Source organism: Schistocerca gregaria, chromosome 3 (genome assembly GCF_023897955.1).
Source record: "Schistocerca gregaria isolate iqSchGreg1 chromosome 3, iqSchGreg1.2, whole genome shotgun sequence".
Taxonomy (NCBI): domain Eukaryota; kingdom Metazoa; phylum Arthropoda; class Insecta; order Orthoptera; family Acrididae; genus Schistocerca; species Schistocerca gregaria.
In genome coordinates, this window is record NC_064922.1 from 565,766,708 (window position 1) to 565,787,091 (window position 20,384).

The following is a 20,384-nucleotide window of genomic DNA, read 5'->3' on the forward strand; positions in this document are numbered from 1 at the left end:
CTACTCTTGATGAACTGTGGTATCGTGTTGAAGCTGCATGGGCAGCTGTACCTGTGCACGCCATCCTTCTCAGGATCTATGCATCCAAGTTGCATGAAAATGTAATCACATGTCAGTTCTCGTATAACATATTTGTCCAATGTATACCCGTTTATCATCTGCACTTCTTCTTAGTGTAGCAATTTTAATGGCCATTGGTGTACTCGAATTATGACAGAAGCCTGTGAGACTCGGTGAACTTGTCGAATGGAGCAGTAGCGAGTCCGTCCCGCCAGACGTCCTGCACAGCGTGGAGAATCGTCCGGTGCAGTGTTTGCCTGGCACCCTGTCGGCGGCGCAGTGAAGCGCATCGCTGTTTATGGAGGCGTAAAACCGGGCGCCTCGTAAAAGGCACGGCGCGACTCTGTGATGATGTGAGGCGAACGGGGGCTGCAGAACTCGTGCGGAGAGGCAGTTCTGTGGAGCCTGGGGCTCTTGCTGGGATAAGCGGTTTTTCACAAGTACTTACAGCATATGGGAACGCCAAGAATTTGTTTCCTGTCTAGCAGTCTGGCACAGTGTGCTGTAGTCTACTATTCGTGTTACTGCGAATTAGGTTAATATATTTTGAAAATTTGACAGAACTGCCGCGAGTCACTCTTTTCATGTTAATTTATTTATCCCTTGATAGTTCCAGTCTTGTTTGTCCATCTTCAGATGTGGTCTGTGTCAGGATAGAATGTGACAGTGCGAGAATACGTGAATCGCTTGGTTTGTTCACCTGACTGATCTAACCGATACAGCTGTGGAAACATATTACACTTCAAGAGCCACTGCTGATTAATTAAGTTGTGCAACAAAAGTTAGTAAAATGTGATCAGTTATGTCGACCTGAGCACTGTATACGGAGTGGGTCTCAGTTAACATTCTATTACTCCTACCCATGAACACAGATTATATTAACTACCAAACGAAAATCAATGAGTAAATTACACTCATATTTTATTCCACATTTGTTATAATAATCATTTCAGCAATTCATTACGCATCATAAACAGTTTCGAATCAAGTACTAAATAGATGGTTACGAGAATACACTAACCAATGGGTGGGAAGGTTCTAAGATGGTTGGGTGTATCAATTTGGTTATGCTGGATCACTATCATCATGGTAAAGATTTTACAGATGAAAAATACTGAATGATTGCAATGCGTGATGATGACAGCAAATGAAAACAAGCATGCTACTGGGGCAGAACGACTGATAGACGGTTCACCACTTCCAGAAAAGTTAAGTAGGTAGCACATCTATCCGTCCCTGTCACTCTGTTACTGCAGTGGTTGGCGTCAAGCGGTAGTAGCATAATCGAGAGGGCCCTCTGCCTCCGTCGGTCGAGTGAGGGTTCCTTTGAAACTTTCCACATCCTGTCTTTCAGGAGTGCTAGTCCTACGAAGTGTGCAGAACTTCCATAAAGTCTGAAAGCCGGAGAGAGCTACCAGCGGATGTACGAGGGCGGGTCGTGATTCGTGCCTGGATACTTCACTCGGTAGAGCAATTCCCCCCGATAGGTAAAGGTTCCGGGTTCGCAAACCGATCATGCGCGCAGTTTTATTTTGCCATCAAGTTTAAAATCAGTGAACACTCCGCATCAGAGTGTAAGATTCATTCTGGTATGAAAACCATGATCACCTACGCGAACGCCCCATCCGATTAATGAATGATATAACAAGCCACTCGCCAATTCATTACTGCACAACAACAACAACTACAGGTGAGTGGTCGTACTAATATATACTTCATACATCTCGCGAATCGAAAATTTCGATGGTTTTTGCCTGTTATAGATGTAGATATTGGTAAGATATCAATATGCGTGACGTAAATGGTCGTATCTTTTGAACGTACTGACGAAAAGGTTACATTTTTCACGCGACATAGGGACCTAGACCGTTGTATGCGACATAAATTTCAACTTGATATGGCTATCCGTTCCTGAGAAAGAAAAAGGGTCTTAACAGACAAAGGAATAACATGACAATTTTTTTTCGTGTGTTATAATTGCAAATTAATAATATTCGGTTTGCTTTCCTTACCTACTACCTTGAAACCTTGATTCTTGCCAGATTTCATCAATATGGGCCAACGTAGAGTAAACAATATTGTCTGAAGACTGAGTTTGCGAGTATCAACGTATATGACTTAAGTGGCCGTATCTTTCGACTGCATTAATTTAGCTCACATTTTATAGACCGCTGGGGGACTATAGACATTAATATATGACATAAATTTCAACTTGATGCTTCAACCTGATAAAAGTGTTCTTAACCGTCGGGCAGGCAGACAGACAGACACACAGACAGACGGAGAAACTTACAAGAAAGTGATCCTATAACGGTTTCGTTTTTACCGACTGAGGTAAGGTCCCTACAAGAAAGTACACTGTTAGTTACAACTGTTAGAATTTTAAAAATCCAAATTGTTTGCCAGGAGGTTCCAAAACTTTCCGTGTTACATAGATTCAATGCCATGGTGCGTCGCGGTCGTCATCACGTTTACAGGTAGGTTAATCTGAGACTTATGAATGTATAATTAATATATGCTGGCCTCCGTGATGTGTGGGTAACGCCAGTGCTAGAAGTTTTCTGTTGTGTCGGACACAGACATGGAGTTTAAAAGTGTCGAGACTTAAATTATATATGTGCTGACTTTAAATGAAATTATTTGCGATATAGGCCGGCCGTTGTGGCCGAGCGGTTCTAGGCGCTTCAGTCTGGAACCGAGCGACCACTACGGTCGCAGGTTCGAATCCTGCCTCGGGCATGGATGTGTGTTATGTCCTTAGGTTAGGTTTAAGTAGTTCTAAGTTCTAGGGGACGTATGACCTCAGATGTTAAGTCCCATAGTGCTCAGAGCCATTTGAACCATTTGCGATATATAAACACAAATACAGACGATTTGACATACGAATGAGATTCCTGTTTGGTAAAAAGGTAAAATAAATTTCTTCTATTTCCGTAAGTGATCACAAAACTTTTTGCTCGTTAGACCATCAGTTTCGATCAGCGATGAGCACCTTCAAATCTGTTTTACATGTCCTGATGTAATGAAGCCACAGTGGCATCGTCAAGAACTACACACAAAATCAGCTTTCTTCGTCGCACATACTTAGAATTTCGTCCAAACTAGGTCACAGTATCGGAACTGTCATCCTATTATGGTTCAAATGGCTCTGAGCACTATGGGACTTAACTTCTAAGGTCATCAGTCCCCTAGAACTTAGAACTACTTGAACCTAACTAACCTAAGGACATCACACACAGCCACGCCCGAGGCAGGATTCGAACCTGCGACCGTAGCGGTCGTGCGGTTCCACACTGAAGCGTCCAGAACCGCTCGGCCACAGCGGCCAGCGCTCCTGTTCAAACCAAACCGATGTACAGTAGTCAGAAATGTATCTCGGTTTGTTTTAATGAGTAACACTGTTAACAGAATAACTTTTCCGGCCGGTAGTCGAGTTGCTGAAAGATAATCATCACTGATAGTTGCAGTGGGCTAGGCGCAGTAGTTTCAAGCGCCTTCTGCAACCAATCACGTTACACGATTTTGTTAACGTCTCTATGGTAACGGCTCAGTGTTGCTACAGCTCTATAAGCGGCTACTGTTCTCTCCTGCAGCCGTTTGCGCTACACATTTGTTAAGCTGGCATCAACTTACGCCACCTGACTGTAGTTTAACCATATTTTAAATATGTGCGACGAAGCTTTATTGATTTTGTGTGTATTTCTTGGCGATGCCACTGTGGCTTCTTTATATATTAGCACGTATTATAAAACAGATTGGAAGATGGAACTTCCTGGCAGCTCAAAACTTTGTGACAGACCGAGAACTCGGCACCTTTGCCTTTCGCTGGCAAGTGCTCTACCAACAGAGATAGTCAAGCACAACTCACTAACGCTTTTCACAGGCTTTCTTCCACCAGTACCTCATCTCCTACTTTCCAAATTTCACGGAAGGTCTTCTGCGAAACTTGAAGGGTTAGCAATCCAGAAAGAACGCGTATTGAGGAGATATGGCTTAGCCGTGCCCTGCAGGATGTTTCCAGAAGGAATTTTTCAATCTGCAGCAGTGTGTGTGCTGATATGAAATTTCCCGGCACGTTAAAATTGTGTGCCGGATCGAGACTGTAAAGACAAGATCCTGAGTTCGAGTCTCGGTCCGTCACACAGGTTCATATCAGCGCACCCACCACCGAGGAGAGAAAATTTCATTCTGGAGATCTGAAGACGGTCATCGCTGACCGGAATCGGTAGTCTGAGGTCCAAAAAGCTTTGTGGCCGCTGACAGAAATAAAATATATTTATTCCACTCTTCCTATATCACTGTTTTAACCCGCGACTATGTAGCAGCTTGCGAAAAGGTAAAAAAAATGCTGCTTTTGGAAAAGAGGTTGTTCTACTACCGGGTCTAGTAAAGCAGGGGATACAACCCGTCGGTTTTGACCAATGACGTCAAACATTAGTCATAGATAGTAATGTCTTCACTTTGAGGCATAGATAATAAAACAGTTCTGTGCTCCGGATAAGTGCTATCATTGTTCATTAAAATAATTATTCGTAATGATATTGAGGTGATTTGGAGTATTAGTTTGTTATTGTAGAACAATATTTAGCGTCTTATTTTCATTATAGGAATGGATTTGTCTGTTTGTGGGTATGTCATTTTCGTTACTGTCTGTCTACACAAGCTTCGGTTATTCCTCGATATTTCCGTGTGGTAAGTTCACTTTTCCATTTACTTCTTTCATTGTATTTCACTATTTTGACATATTTCACTGTTTTATTCCACTAATATGTGTATTTTCGTATTGTGAAATACGTAATAGAAATTTCTCAGCTGTCGATATTCTTTCGTTTCCCAGCACTAGTACCAGGGCGACATTTTCGAATGTGTATTTGCTATATTACAGACAAAACCCCCGACACAACTAAAATTTGTATCCTGTCCTTTACTTCGCCTTTACACTGACGACACAACTAAAATTTGCACCTCGTCCTTAACTTCGCCTTTACACTGACGCTATATATGTCAATTGGCGTATAGCTATATGGCTCAAGTAACGAATGGGATACTATTAGCGTCCAAGGCAACAAGAAAACTGTACCCCATAGTGAAGTACGGGATACAAATTGTACATGTGTCGTCTTCTTGTCTCCGTGTAGTTCAATTGAAGTACAGGTTGCAAATGTAACGTACGTCTATTTCCACCTTTCCGTTACCAGTGTACATATATGGAGGTCAACGGAAGTCTGGTATACATATATTCTGTCATTAGTAGTACTGATATGTACGTAAGAAAAGACTGTTAGTAATAGCGGAGACGAAATAAACAACACATCCACAATTTGTATCCCGTGTTCCACTTAGGGTTTACTGAAGCGGAGGATGCATCGTTCATGTGAAGAACAGGACAGTAATGCTAGTGAAAACGAAGAAATCGGCGTACGCTGAACTTGTATCCCGTACTGCACTTAAGCAATACAGTTCGAAAGAGTTTCGAGATACAACTGACATACATGTAACGTGATGTATTCTTTGCTAGTAATGTATTTCATTCATTTCTTTCCATTGTATTTTGCGCAGAAATACTAAGATACAAACAAGCGATATCGTTAACGTGAAAATACTACTGGCCCTTATATATGTGAAATACAGTTTTTCTCTCTTGCATTCCTTGTTTCTGAACATTCTTCTCAGCTCTTTCGTCTTCGTAATACATGCTCTCTGGCCAATTCTGACGTCATTGGTCACAGCCGACGTGTTGTATCCCCTGCTAAACTAGACCCCTATTACCACAGAGTACACCAGCAGTGCTATAGCTACGTGCAGTAGGACAGATAGGATGCGACGTCCAGCGGACACAGGCGGACGCAGCCACACAGCAGGTGGCGGGAAACACTGACGCTAGACGCCCCAATATTCCGGAATCTGGACGGGGCCGGCGGCGGCGGCGGCGGCGGCGGCGGCGCGCGGCTGCTGTATGTGTGCCACGGGGTCGGCGCACCGTTACCTGGGCAACCGGGCGCTCCCCGCCTGACCACCGCAAGTTGCGCGGCGCCCGGCCGTCAGCTCAGAGCGGCTGCTGAACACCCACGGCTGGAGGCTGCGCTGCTCACCTCAGCAGTACAAGTCACTGCGTCTGCTGAGCCATTACTCCCAACCGCAGCGCTAGGGTTCATTCCGAAAGACATTCGTCTCACATACTGCCACACTTAAACAGTCAATCGTCGTCAAACGGGGTACGGTACTGGTGAACTACATAGAAAAAGATGGAACTTGTGGAGACTGAGCTGCAAAGACTGATTAAATGTCATCTCTGGTAGTAAAATAGTAACATGATTGACATACTGAGGTTGTCAAAATATTATGTTAAGTCGTCCTCCCACAGCATCTTGAAAGAGCAACATCTTATTTACATACGAAAAGCTCAAAACAGTGGATGTTGTAAAGTATTTATGTTGTTAGCGCCTTTTTGGCTTATAAGACCATCGTCAGACGTTAACAGTCTATCGTCGTCAAACAGGGTACAGTACTGGTGAATTATGTAGAAAAGATATAACTTGAGGAGAGCGAGTTGCAAAGACAGATTAAATGTCTGTCATCTTTGGTAGTAAAGTAGTTACGTGATTGAAGATGTTATACCTCAGCATAAATGTAAAGGAGACATACTAATAAACGGGGAATACGAGATGAGCGCAAAGAGTGCACTCGCACGCGCGTGCGTGTGTGTGTGTGTGTGTGTGTGTGTGTGTGTGTGTGTGTGTGTGTGTGTGCGCGCGCGCGCGCGCGCGCAAGGATTAGGTAGAGAAGGAGGAGGGGGAAGAGGAAGACAGCATGAGAAAAGAGCTACACTCAACAGAAGAGAAGGTCTAAATCTACATCTGTATGATCACTCTGCAATAGGCCGGCCGCGGTGGTCTCGCGGTTACGGCGCTCAGTCCGGAACCACGAGACTGCTACGGTCGCAGGTTCGGATCCTGCCTCGGGCATGGATGTGTGTGATGTCCTTAGGTTAGTTAGGTTTAAGTAGTTCTAAGTTCTAGGGGACTGATAACCACAGATGTTGAGTCCCATAGTGCTCAGAGCCATTTTGAACCACTCTGCAATAAACAGTGCCTAGCACAGGATTATCCAACAACGCGTTGGGAGAAACGAGCACTTAATTCTTTTCGTGCAAACCCTTGTTCTTTTTTATTTTGTTATGATGATCAATCCTCCCTATGTAGGTGGGCGCCACGATCTGAGGACAAAGTTGTTTGTTTAAATGTCATGAAAAGAATCTGCAGCAATGAAAAAGGACTTTGTTTTAATGATTGCCATAGCTCCACTATTACGGGATAGTACAAAACGAGCTGCCTTTCTTTAAACTTTTGTAATGTCCTCCGTCACTCTTATGTGGCACAAATCCCATACCGCATAGCAATACTTTAGAAGAGGACAGTTCTATTGTACTTTCTAAGTGTTCTGCCAAAAAATCGCATTCTTTAGTTTGCTTTCCCCTCAACATTATCCATGTGATTGTTCCAGTTTAAGTTATTCGTACTTGTAATCCCTAATTATTTAGTTGAGTTTGCAACCTTTAGATTTGTGTCTCTTATCCTGTAACCGAAATTTAGCGGATTCCTTTTATTACTCATGTGGATGACTTCACACTTCTCATTATTTAGAGTCAACTGTCACTATTAGCACCATACAGACGTCTTGCCGTAATCGTTTTGCAATTTATTTTGATCATGTGATTACTTTATAAGACGGTAAATGACAGCATTCACCTGCATACAATCTAAGAAGGCTGTTCAGACTGTCTGCTAAATCGTTTGTAAAGATCAGAAGCAGCAAAGGGCCTATAAAACTTCTCTGATGAAAGCCAGATATTGCTTCTACTTTACTCGATAACTTCCTTTCCGTCAGTTACTATGAACTGGGAGCTTTGTGGTGGACAATAACGAATCCAGTCGCACAAGTGAGACAATACTCCGTGGGCACGAAATTTGGTTAGAAGCCGCTTCTGAGTAACGGTGTGAAAATTGTTCTGGAAATCTAAAAATATGGAACCAATTTGACATTCTATTCCGATAACACTCAGCATTTCGTGAGAATAAAGAGGTATTTGTGGTTCACAAAAAAGATGTTTTCTAAAACCGTATCCGCTGTTTGTCAATACATCGTTTTCTTCCAAGTAACGGACAATGCTCGAACTCAGTATATCCTGCTGCAAATCGACGTTAGCGATATGGATCTGTAATTCAGCAGTGTGTCCTATTTCTTGACATTACATGTCAGTACAGCAAACATATTCGCCCTTCATTTGACAAACTAAGGGCGATAAGCTAATCTCATGCAAGCAATGGAAAAAATGGTTCAAATGGCTCTGAGGACTATGGGACTTAACATCTGACATCATCAGTCCCCTACAGCTTAGAACTACTTAAATCTAACTAACCTAAGAACATCACACACATCCATCCTCGAGGTAGGGTTCGAACCTGCGACGGAGCGGTCACGCGGTTCCAGACTGAAGCGCCTAGAACTGCTCGGCCACACTGGCCGGTCCGAGCAATGGAGCTGGTACATTTAATATTAAATGATCAAACCTAGCTACATACTCGTCTCGCCCGAAATTCTCCAATTCTTCCTAAGCTGTCAGCTTCACTATATTCTTGCATTTATGCTGTAGTTTTATATTGCATACATTATTTCCTTCGGTAAGACTAATTCAGCATACTGATTTTCTTAGAGCATATCTTATGTGTTTCCGCCCATGGTACGATATTATCAGTGATATGTTTTACTTTGTTTCTGCATCACAGTCCATATGTAATACTTTTCCAAGTTATTCTCCAATACTCTCGTATTGATTTTATTGTATTGAAATTATCAAATTTATACTCTTTTTTTGACTAGATAGAGGAGACTGGGTTGTTTTACTGTATCTACATCTTCTCTTCTGTTGAGTGCAGCTATCAGCTTGTGGTATTATTCTCCTCTTCTGTCTCATACACACACACACAAACACACACACACACACACACACACACACGCGCGCGCGCGCGCGCGCGCGCGCATACATACACTGTGGCTTTTGTCTTTTTCCTACATCATTCTTAATGTCTCTCTATTACGTCCACTTTACACATCTTTTTAAATGTTCTTTACCTATGCTGTATCCTCTTTGATGACGTGTCACTCCAGCTGTGTCGTGATAGACCTTAGCGGTCGAAAACGGTCATATGTAGTGTTTGTCCATAACTATACTGATCAATACTTTTTGATATTTATAAAGGAAAAAGCTATAGCCGAAACCAAAAACAAGTCAACTGAATGAATTGATACTGTAGAACACAGCTAATTCTGTGCGTTTCCCTCTATGATCAAAATACTGTTTAGTACAGTTATGCACAAACTCTACATAAGACCTTTTCGGCTGCTAAGATACAACACTACACAGTCGGAGTGACACGTCTCAGCTTACGTGGTGTTTTGCCTCTTGCCACGCTGGGTGTCGTCGCATTCTCGGATTGAGTCAGTGAATACAAAGACGATCAGAGCGACAACGTACTATTGGGGATGCATCGTCCCACGTGCTTTTCGACTTTCACATTCCCAGCTCTAGGCGCGTATCGAAGTACATCGGGACTTAATCGATCCAGGCTGCCTTGTTCTCCTCCTCACGCTGAATACAGAGATATTAGCCTGTGCGTTATGCGGCGTTCGATGAGCTGATGTAGACGCGTAGGGCAGTGGCTCCTGTACCCCATGGCGAGTAGCTGGTTATGAAAGATACGACAGTTTAAGCATTGTTGTTGTCCAACACTGAACAGCGTCTTAGGGAAGGTATTGTGGAGTTTAATTAGTCGGGAAATCTGGTTTGAAAAGTTGAGGTTTGTGATCCAAAATACTTTTATTATTATTATTATTATTATTATTATTATTATTGTTGTTGTTGTTATCCATTTACTGCACAGTTTTTTGCTCACGAAGCTGGTGTCCGTAATCATACGGTTATTTGCAACTGTTGTTGTGTATTTAAAATTATTGCGTGAGGTGCCATTTTGAATTTTGGGGAATTGGTTATGTCCTACATTTGATAATTTAATAAGTCAAAGCTGACGCCCGGTATCGAGCAGTTGAGTATTTATGCTTCCTGTAAGCATCCTCTCAGTTAACAGGACAAACTGAGTTTTGGGTGATCGCTGCTTGCGAAATATCATTTGACTCCAACAGAGGCACACTAAACTTCTCACGCAAGATATATCACTGGAGGGGAAAAAGTATACAGATTTCAAGACTTTCCTACAACCCTTTATATACAACTCTTAACACAGCCGTTCAGAGGGAGCTGTACAAACCACACACACATATCTGCTTATATTCTACTGTGTTTTTAATTCTTTTCGTAACTTGCAGCCGCGAATATCCAGCAATGTTCAGATTATTACCATAACCGCTGCTAACATCTAGTGGAAAAACCAGTCTTCATCACAACCTGTAAAACGGAGCAATTAGCGCAGAAAGTATCTTTAGCATAACAGTTTTAACTGTATATGCCACGCGGAGTGACCCGCGGTTTGAGGCGGCATGTCACGGATTGCGCGGCTCCTCTCTCTAGAGTCCTCCCTCGGGCATGGTTGTGTGTGTGTTGTGCTTAACATAAGTTAGTTTAAGTATTGTGTAAATTCAGTTTAAATAGTATGAAAATTCCCTTAGGAATTCACACACACGTTTAACTGTATAATAATCTAAATGTACAATAAAGTGTTGCCAATACATAATATTTACAATTACTGATGATACTTTACTAGTAAAGCGAAACTCCTCTGGCAACAAACTCTCTTATTTTTCAGAACGCTTTAGAGAGAAAAAAGCTTTTTTTGTGGTAGCTGCTGCAGAAGACAGCCATCCGAAAACTCTTATTAATTCCATACTTAGCTGCCCTTTTCACAAATTATTTTTACTGTCGTCAGTTCCTTCATTCTAATCCCGCTGATACTGTCAAAGACTGACTTAGAGAAGACAGAAAGCCTTGTGAACTGTAGCGTTTGTATTTTGTCATAACGTGACCCTAACGACGCAGACATAGTGTTGTAGGAAAGGCGTACATAGAACTTTAAGAGACTTACACACAGTACGACCCGACAGCAAGCTGTAATGACGGCTTTACCTGAAAAGAAAAACGTAACGTCAATGATTTGTAATAATTTAACGATAATATTTCTTTACAGACAATAAAGACAATCCTCTATATGAACCTTCCAATGGTTTGTAGCGGTGTGATAACATTTTTCTCTTAGTCAATAGCAAGGATTTAATTCCGGCACTGTTGACGGCCAAAGAGGAACTCTTTCGATCGGGAAAAGAGTGATGTGTGCGAGGTGCAATTTCTCTGCTGTGGAAAACAGTTACAAATGTCTTATCAACGCAGCCATTGGTAACTTTAGCAGACAAATACGTAATTGAGTATTTATAAATAGAGGAGAAAGATATTGTTTAAAAGAATGTGCGTCTACGCTTGGGCTCCGCAAGAGTGGAGAAAGGCCAACGACAAGGGAAAGCACATTTTTGATCCGGCCTACAAATGTGTTCTACTTGTAGGGTAGACAGTGTGCTGGAATGTTTCTTATCTCACGTTGGGCTGTTTCCACTTACGTGTTGTTTTGATATCATGAGCTTCAGAATTTCGAGAATATATTGCATTCAATTACCAAAAGCAAAGCTAAAATCTGTTAACAGTCCAGATGACTTAAGTGGATAGTTGCAACAGCAAATACACGGCTACTGCTAGACCATATACTGAACGATTAGTTGTTGGAATGTCTCATTTCAGCTACTAGACTGAAGTTTAATTATTCCTTTCCCGGTGCATGTGTCTGACACGTAATATTAAACATAGGCACTTAAATACTTGAGATTGATAACACGAGAACTGTAACCATTTTTACAGCAAGATAGTTTGGCAACACTATTACCTACCAGCGACACAAAATACACCAAGTAAACAGTTTTTCCAGCAACAGTGACCGTAGTTCATGTGTTATAAATCTTAACTGATTTCCAGACATCGTGGGGTGTTTCATTTCGTACAGTACACTCAAAACGAAGTGTGGGAAAAGAAAACCGAAATTCCAACGTAAATATATGTCTCTTTTTTCTAAATGAGGTGGATGAGTGCCAGTTAACCTATGAACACACGAGAGGAATTGCAGAAATTACGGAAACTGTCAAAGTCTAAGTGACATTTAATTCAAGCAACAATTGTGGCGTAATTAAACATAAGAAAAAACAAGATAATACATTACTAGATAAAAATGCACCACTGATGCCTCCCATATAAAAAGGAAAACGTGTCTGAAAGTTGTATAGCATTTCAGCATGAATAAAGACGTTTAATTGATTAACAAATATGTATACAGATGCTGCAGAAAATGGTGACACCATCAACCGCACCATTATATTATTATTTTGTGCAACGCATAAATTTTTGTATGTGTGCTAACATCATCTATACACAAGTTCTACACAAGTAATGAATTACATGTTTCTGGAACTGACAGAGGCGAGATATGTGGTGATAGTGATCAGCCTCACGCAGTTTACTCACAGGGGTGACTGTCCACTCTAGTCGATGTAAATGCTTTTTAATGTTCCGTGATTACAATGGAAGTGCAACAAGGTCACAAACAAGTTCCTGTTGTTGGCAGCAAACTGGAACCATTGTCGTAATGGATTTCTCAGGAGTATGCCCTTGTTGATTTGTCCCTTGTGTTGATAGGAAAGACACATTTGCTTCCAATTTTCATTCACAAGCGTTGGAAACTGGTCGTTTCTTTGTTATACCGCGCACTGCCTCTTTTACTGGCGCGGCAACAACTCTATCCCCCCTTACGCCGCAGTACCTCGTAAGCTACACCACAGCGGTCCTTTTTCTGCGATGTCACTCTGCCACCCATTCTGTTATTTGACATAACAAGCAACTGTCGCCTTTTCCTTATTGCAACATTGTGTAGGTGCATTAAGAATTTCTCCAAGGTGCAACACTAGTTACTGAGATACTTGTAGGTCAGATTAAAACAAAAAACTATAGAGAAGTAACTCATGTAACTGTGAAGTGAAATATGTATATGAAAGACAATGTCCCGACTGACTGACTCACTCACTGACTTATCATCGTCCAACCCAAATCACTAAGGACACAGCTTGAAATTAGTAGATGTTGATCTCATACTACAGGCGTCGTTTAAAGGAATTTTTTAAAATCCCTTTCCTAAGGGGTTGAAATAGGGGACCACAGAGTTTTTGAAATATGTCGCAATTAAGCAACTTTGAGGCTAGACGAGTTTTAGCATTTTTGGAAATTTAACCCTTATGGGACTGAAATAGTGGGTGAAAGTTGTTTTTGACAATAAATAATTATTAAAGGACTACTAAAATATTTTAAAGCTCCATCCATGAAAATTGGTGTTTCAATTCTCTGTTCCAAATAAAAAAATACACATTTTAGTGTTTTTCAAAATTCAACCCCTAAGTTGGAGAAATAGGGGCTGAAATGTGGTGTAAAACTAATTAATTATGAAAGCATTTTAAAGATAAATCCATTAAAATTGGAAGTTGGCTTCTCGGTTAGGAACAAAAATATATTCGTTTCACTGTTTTTAGAAATTCAACCACTGAGGGGGTTAAAAAAGGAATGAAATATTTCATTACGCAAGCATTTTTGAAGTTAAATCTACGAACAATTGTATTTGGCTTCTCTGTTATAAATAAAGACATACGCATTTCACTGTTTTTGTACATTTGAGGGAGGGGGAATTAAAGGAGGTGAAATGTTTTATGAAAATATTTCATTATGAAAACTTTTTAAAGCTTAATCTTTGAAAACTGATATTTGACTTCTCAGTTAGAAATGAAAAAAAAAAAAAACGTGTTTCACTGTTTCTGGAAATTCAACCTCTTAGTGGGCGAAATAGGGCCATTATCACCCAGTCCGAACTGCTAAGTATAGAAACTTGAAATTTAGAGACGGTGTTGATCTTATACTGTAGGCATCGTTCAAGAAGAAATTGTTCGAAATTCCTCTCCCAAGGGGAGGATGAAAAGCTTTAAAAATTAGTTTATTTTAAAAGCATTGTAAAAGCTAAATCTATGAAAATTTGTGTTTGTCTTCTCTGTTAGAAACAAAAAAAATACACGTTTTACTGTTTCTGAAAAATCTGCCTCCAAGGGTGCGATCTACGGAATAAAAATAAAAAAAATATTTTTTGCATTAAAAAAAAGCTAAATCAGAAATACACTCATAAAAGACCGTGATTGTTGTTGTTTTTGTGGTTGTGGTCTTCAGTCCAAAGACTGGTTTGATGCAGCTCTCCACGCTACTCTATCCTGTGCAAGCCTCTTCATCTCCGAGTAATTACTGCAACCTACATCCTTTTGAAACTGCTTAGTGTATTCATCTCGTGGCCTCCCTCTACGATTTTTACCCCAAACGCTTTCCTCTAGTACTAAATTGGTGATTCCTTGATGTCTCAGAACGTGCCCTACCAACTGACCCCTTATTCTACTCAATTTGTACCTCAAATTCCTCTTTTCCCCAATTCTGTTTAGTATCTCCTCATTATTTACGTTATCTACCCATCTAATCTTCAGCATTCTTCTGTAGCACCTTCTTCTATTCTCTTCTTGTCTAAACATTTTATCGTCCATGTTTCACATCCGTACATGGCTACACTCCATACAAATACTTTCAGAAAAGGCTTCCTGACAATTAAATCTATGCTCAATGTTAACAAATTTCTCTTCTTCAGAAACGCTTTCCTTGCTATCACCAGTCCTCATTTATATCTTCTCCACTGCGACCATCATCAGTTATTTTTCTGACCCAAATAGCAAAACTCATTCACTACTTTAAGTGTTTCATTTCCTATTCTAATTCCCTCAGCATCTCCTGATTTAATTCGACTACGTTCCATTATCCTCATTTTTCTTTTGTTGATGATCGTCTTATATGCTCCTTTCAAGGTACCGTCCATTCCATTCAACGGCTCTTCCAAGTCCTTTACTGTGTCTGGCAGAATTGTAACGTCATCGGCAAACCTCAAGGTTTTTATTTCTTCCCCCTGGATTTTAATTCCTACTCCAAATTTTTCTTTTGTTTCCTTTACTGCTTGCTCAATATACATGCCGAATAACATCGGGGATAGGCTACAACCCTGTCTCGCTCCCTTCCCAACCACTGCTTCCCTTTCATACCCCTCGACTCTTATAACTGCCATCTGGTTTCTGTACGAACTGTAAATAGCCTTTCGCTCGCTGTACTTTATCCCTGCCACCTTCAGAATTTGAAAGGGAGTCTTCCGGCCAACATTGTCAAAAGCTTTCCCTATGTATACATATGCTATAAACGTAGGTATGCCTTTCTTTAACGTACCTTCTAAGGAAAATCGTAGGGTCAGTATTGCCTCGTGTGTTCCTACATTTCTACGGAATCGAAACTGATATTTCCCGAGGTCGTTTACTATCAGTTTTTCCACTCGTCCGTAAAGAATTCGTGATAGTATTTCGCAACTGTGACTTATTAAACTGATAGTTCGGTAATTTTAACAACTGTCAGCATCTGCTTCTTTGGAATTGGAATTATTATATTAGTCTTGTGGTCTGAGGGTATTTCGCTTGTTTCATACATCTTGCTCACCAGATGGAAGAGTTTTGTCATGACTGGCTCTCCCAAGGCTATCTGTATTCCTAACGGAATGTTGTCTACTCCTGGGGCCTTGTTTCGACATAGGTCTTTCGATGCTCTATCGAACTCTTCACGCAGTATCGTATCCCCCATCTCATCCTCATCTACGTCCTCTTCCATTTCCAAAATATTGCTCTCAAGTACATCGACCTTGGCCTTCATTAGAGTGAAAAGTTTAGAAGGTGTTGCAGTTTGTGAACAACATAAAAATTCGATTAAAGAAAAGCAAAAATAAAAAAAAATCTATGGAAACCATAGAGTCTATGCTAGCGAAGCAGCGGGCGCAAGGCTAGTTCAGTTTAAAATTATAGACATGTGCAGTGGAAAGAGAAATATACAGAAAGACCAAAACATTGCATCTTCTCTCACGTCAGTGTGTTAACAAAATGTTGAGAGTGTTGCAACTAATCCGAGAATTAAAACATTTTTGCGTGGGTCAGCTTACCAGAAACGTGGTAAGCATACTGAAATAGGTCGAAAGAGACGGCATCTACGTCAGAGGAAAATGGAGAATGAACGCCCTGAGCAATTATCACATACTATACCGATATACTCGTATAAATCACAGACTGTCTTGGTCAACAAATCCATTACCGTGGATAACATTCCTACGCTGCAACGAAACCCTTCAATCGTACATAGAGGTTTCTGCTTGAAGATGAAAGAAGGCATACATTTTTCTGCTCTTTAATGAAAAGTCACCTGACAAATGTTGTGACGGACTCAGAAAGATAAGTGATCCTTTATAAGAGCATAAATTGTTTTGTGCACGTGCGATAACCACAGGACAGACGTCCCTTACATAATGAAGGATGTTGGTCGGAGAAGAGCACATGACCTATCACGTCTCGTCGAACATGCTCTCAGAGCGAGTACCATTAATTAACATTTTAACCTGACGCTGAGAACAATGAAGTTCAGACAATGTCTCTAAATGGTACGTATCGAAACTACTTCCTCATTTAACGAGTTTCCTAAGGGAGAATTTAGGGCGTGGCTGCTTTTGCAGTGGGCTTACTTATTACGACAGATGAAACTCTTAAACGTCCTTGGAAGGTACTGTAAGTTGTTGAAAGCAGGTTAGGACTATTCGAAATATTTTGGTTTCAAGAAAAAAATTTATCCTTGAATGCTTCATTACTTACTGTTCGTATAAAATTCACTTGAAATCTTGACTTAAACATTCGCATCTTAACTCGTGAAAGGATTCATGGTGGAGCCCCTAATCTGGTAGAAGTTTAACCTATAAGAAAGATGCTGCCTGAAATATGCATTGCCGCAATGCCTTCTGCGGCTGTAAAGTCATAATGCCCTTTCTATCTCTTTCCCATTCCAGTACTTTCATCCTAGTTATTCATGTATATGTCCCAGCTGCTTTAACGCGTGTGGTTTCTGTTCTATGGGACATTCTGACAAAGCAGATCCCCACTCATATATACGATCGCATGTAAAGCACCACTGCTAAATATCCACTTTAAAATCCAGTTCAAACTGAGCGAAAATATCATCAGTTATTGGTTTCATTCAGTTCAGCTCATCTGCACGTGGGAGCGCTTCCTTACAACATTAAATTCCGTTCTACTATCACGAAGTGAGGAAATGTTATGCATTTGCTGTTCTTACACGAGCATTGTGTAGGCAGATGCACACATCGTGTACGAATGTATCACAATAAAATCATTCAGATTGTCTATTTGAAGAAAAGTCATATATGTCGAAAGACTTCACAGTACACTGCGAATCTAACAATTTAGTCTCAAGTAAAATTAGTTCACTAAAACACAATTATTATTCTTGAAGTTTTAAATGAAGAAGAATATCGAAATACAGTAGGAACGGCGAGACTGAAAAACAGGAAGGAAATATGAAATATTGTGAAGGGAAATGTTAACACTGTTACGGGAAAATATTGAATACAAAGAAGAAATATAAATGAGAACTGTTAAAGAAATTAATAAGTCAATGAATCCATAGAGTAAATCTGTTTATAATGTTATTCGTAACTGGCCAATTAGAATGGAAGAAGACCGCAGAAAAAATTATGACACTCTTGCAAATGAACGGCAAGATTGATAGTTATCTGACACAGAAAAAGTTTCAGATATGCGTCTTTTGTAGAAGCCTGAAGAGAACCATGGAAACAAACGGTCAGGATATCGGAAGCAATCATCTTCTGACAAAATTAAAGAATGTCAGAATAACTGCAAGTTCAAACAGAAATACCTACTTGCGGATCTAAATAGGACCTACATGAAAGCCGAGGTGAGGAGTGGGTGGAGGGGTTTCCTTCATGCATCTTGACTAATCTGGCAAACGCTACACTAACGAGGGCTTCGCGAAAGTGACTGACACTGAAATCTGCCGTTTAAAGATCGATTCAGACTGTGCGTCACGGAGCAAAGCGTCAAAATATCCCACGAAGCATTTCAAATGGTAGCAGTGTCACTGACCGCCAACAGACGAGACAGAACGCAACGGGTGTCTCATCAAGCATTATCGGAGAGAAAATTTTGACGTTGACGTTAGCGGCGGACACAACGCCGGCGTCGCCTAACATAGGAAATTAATCTATCCTCGTGGCGCTCGCTCATGTCCTAGCAGTGAATTTTGTGGTTTCCTGTAATCTTCAACTTTATTTTGTTGTTTACTTTGGTTTCGTGGCACGCTGTAACAATAATACAGATATCATAATACTTGGAGAAAGAAAACAGTCTAGTTTGTGTATAAATAAGAATATTAATAAAGGGAACAATTTTCTTGACAAACCTTTTTTTTTAGCGTTGAGTAATTAAGCTCCATTGAAGGTGAAAAGTTCTACTATTTTACGTAATTTGGTACACAACACAACACAATGGATAAGGTAAAATGGCGCTATATATTTCTTTGATCTGTGTTTGTATGTATATTTTTTGTCGAGTAAAGAAATGTTGAGGTTTTGAAATGTTTGAACGCTTTTTATATATTTTTACTTCTCACCCACACTGAAAATTTACCATATCCTTTGTGAAGAATATCAGTTATGAGTTTTGCTTTGTCAATTGATTAACTCTACAATATTTGCTAGTTAATTAAACCTCTATCACGGACGGTATCTCATAAGATCACTTTCACCGTTCACTACAGGCCCAAGCGAAATGATGTTATGTTAGCCTCCATTTGACGCCGCGTCCCCTTCCATTCGGTTCCGTTCCGTTGTAGCCCAGTGAGAAACTACTTTAAAACAGACGTCGCTGGAGACTTGTAGCAAGCCATTTATCTTCCGCTGTCTCTAGCCCCGTGGGTTGGTTGGTAACAAGAACATTAAACTAAATGTTTTCGTTTATTCCGCCTCTGAGTCTAGCTGCACATCTAATTGCATCCTTCTTCAGAATTTTTGATGACATGTCAGCACACACAGAGAATTATTTATGAAGACTTGCATGATTAGTAGTTCGGTGTGCTCCCACAGAGAGGGTAGTGAGCTTAGAGCGAAGTGCCCGCATTTCCCACTATAGCCGGCTATTGCGTAATCTCATTTCATCCGCTCTACAGGCCAGGGGGCTCACTCCCAGAGTCCAGTAAACCACAAGCTAACACGTACACCACTGACGGCTATGCTATTCAGCATATGGGTCGGAAAAAATGTCTAGTTTGTCAAGATTATCATTAGTGGTTCATCTTGCCTTGGTAATCTCCAGCCTCGGGCAATCCCCAGGTACAAAACGTAACGAACTCATGATACCAGAAGCACGTAAGCAATAGGTTTTCCAATCCACTAACGTGCTGAATCAATAAACATGCTGTATGTAGTAGTCCCCTAGCCATATTAAGTAACGACTGTCTCTCAGTATAACAGCTTTACAAGAATGAATAACTCACAGTTCCCTTTGCCTTAAACAAACGTAGTGTGGCGTCGCAACTAGTGCGAGCGCACAGTTTTCTATCAAATATTTACTGTGAAATGTAGACAGACTGTAAAGTAGCCATCAGATTAGCATATGTGCTGTAGCGGGCAGATTACCGGTGTCCGTTCGTCTGACGTCACGACCATATGGCATGTCTGTACCGTGAGAATGTAAGACCTGTGCGCTAACTAGCCGCGTGTATAACGTGGAACTTTCATCTTTAATAACTTCTAACTGAGGAACCTGAGGAAATTAAAAGTTAATATACTAGTTTCTGTTATGAATAAAAATAAGTCATCCAAATTTGAGCTTTGAAACCTGCATATTTTGGAAATTAGAAAAATCTTACAGAAAACGCAAATTTCTACAATTTTCGAGTCTAAATAAATACCATTATGTATAGATCACCTTCAGTGACCATCCAACTATGAAACAAAATCACCTTCCGTGCTTTTGTATTTATTTTGAGAATTTTACTTTTAGAAATTCACCTATAACTTTGTTAAAACCATAAATGTTTTGAATTTTTGTGAACAGTTATTTTATATGAGTAGGTGAGAGTGAATGAGTGTGCCTGAGTGAATGAAAGAGGGACATTCGCCATTCTTTGCAAGTGTATAAAATCTAGGTTGGAACTCGCAAGTGTTCAGACGATGTAACCGTGGGAACAGAATCGCCAGTGGTTCCCCATCTTAGTGAATGTCGGATGTCCAAGAGTGTATGGTATTGTA

The 20,384-nt window shown here is 40.6% G+C and overlaps 1 protein-coding gene across 2 annotated transcripts in view; it reads right to left on the bottom strand.

Annotated features, from left to right (window-relative positions):
• LOC126354870 (patched domain-containing protein 3) overlaps positions 1-20,384 on the bottom strand; it is a 382,944-nt gene that overhangs the window by 288,689 nt on the left and 73,871 nt on the right. Inside the window, exon 2 of one of the 2 annotated variants that reach the window (XM_050004871.1) lies at positions 11,157-11,197. The exons of the other annotated variant lie outside the window; for it this stretch is intronic. The gene's annotated coding sequence lies outside the window, so the exon portion shown is untranslated. The remainder of the gene's footprint in view (positions 1-11,156; positions 11,198-20,384) is intronic. 2 annotated transcript variants of the gene reach the window in all.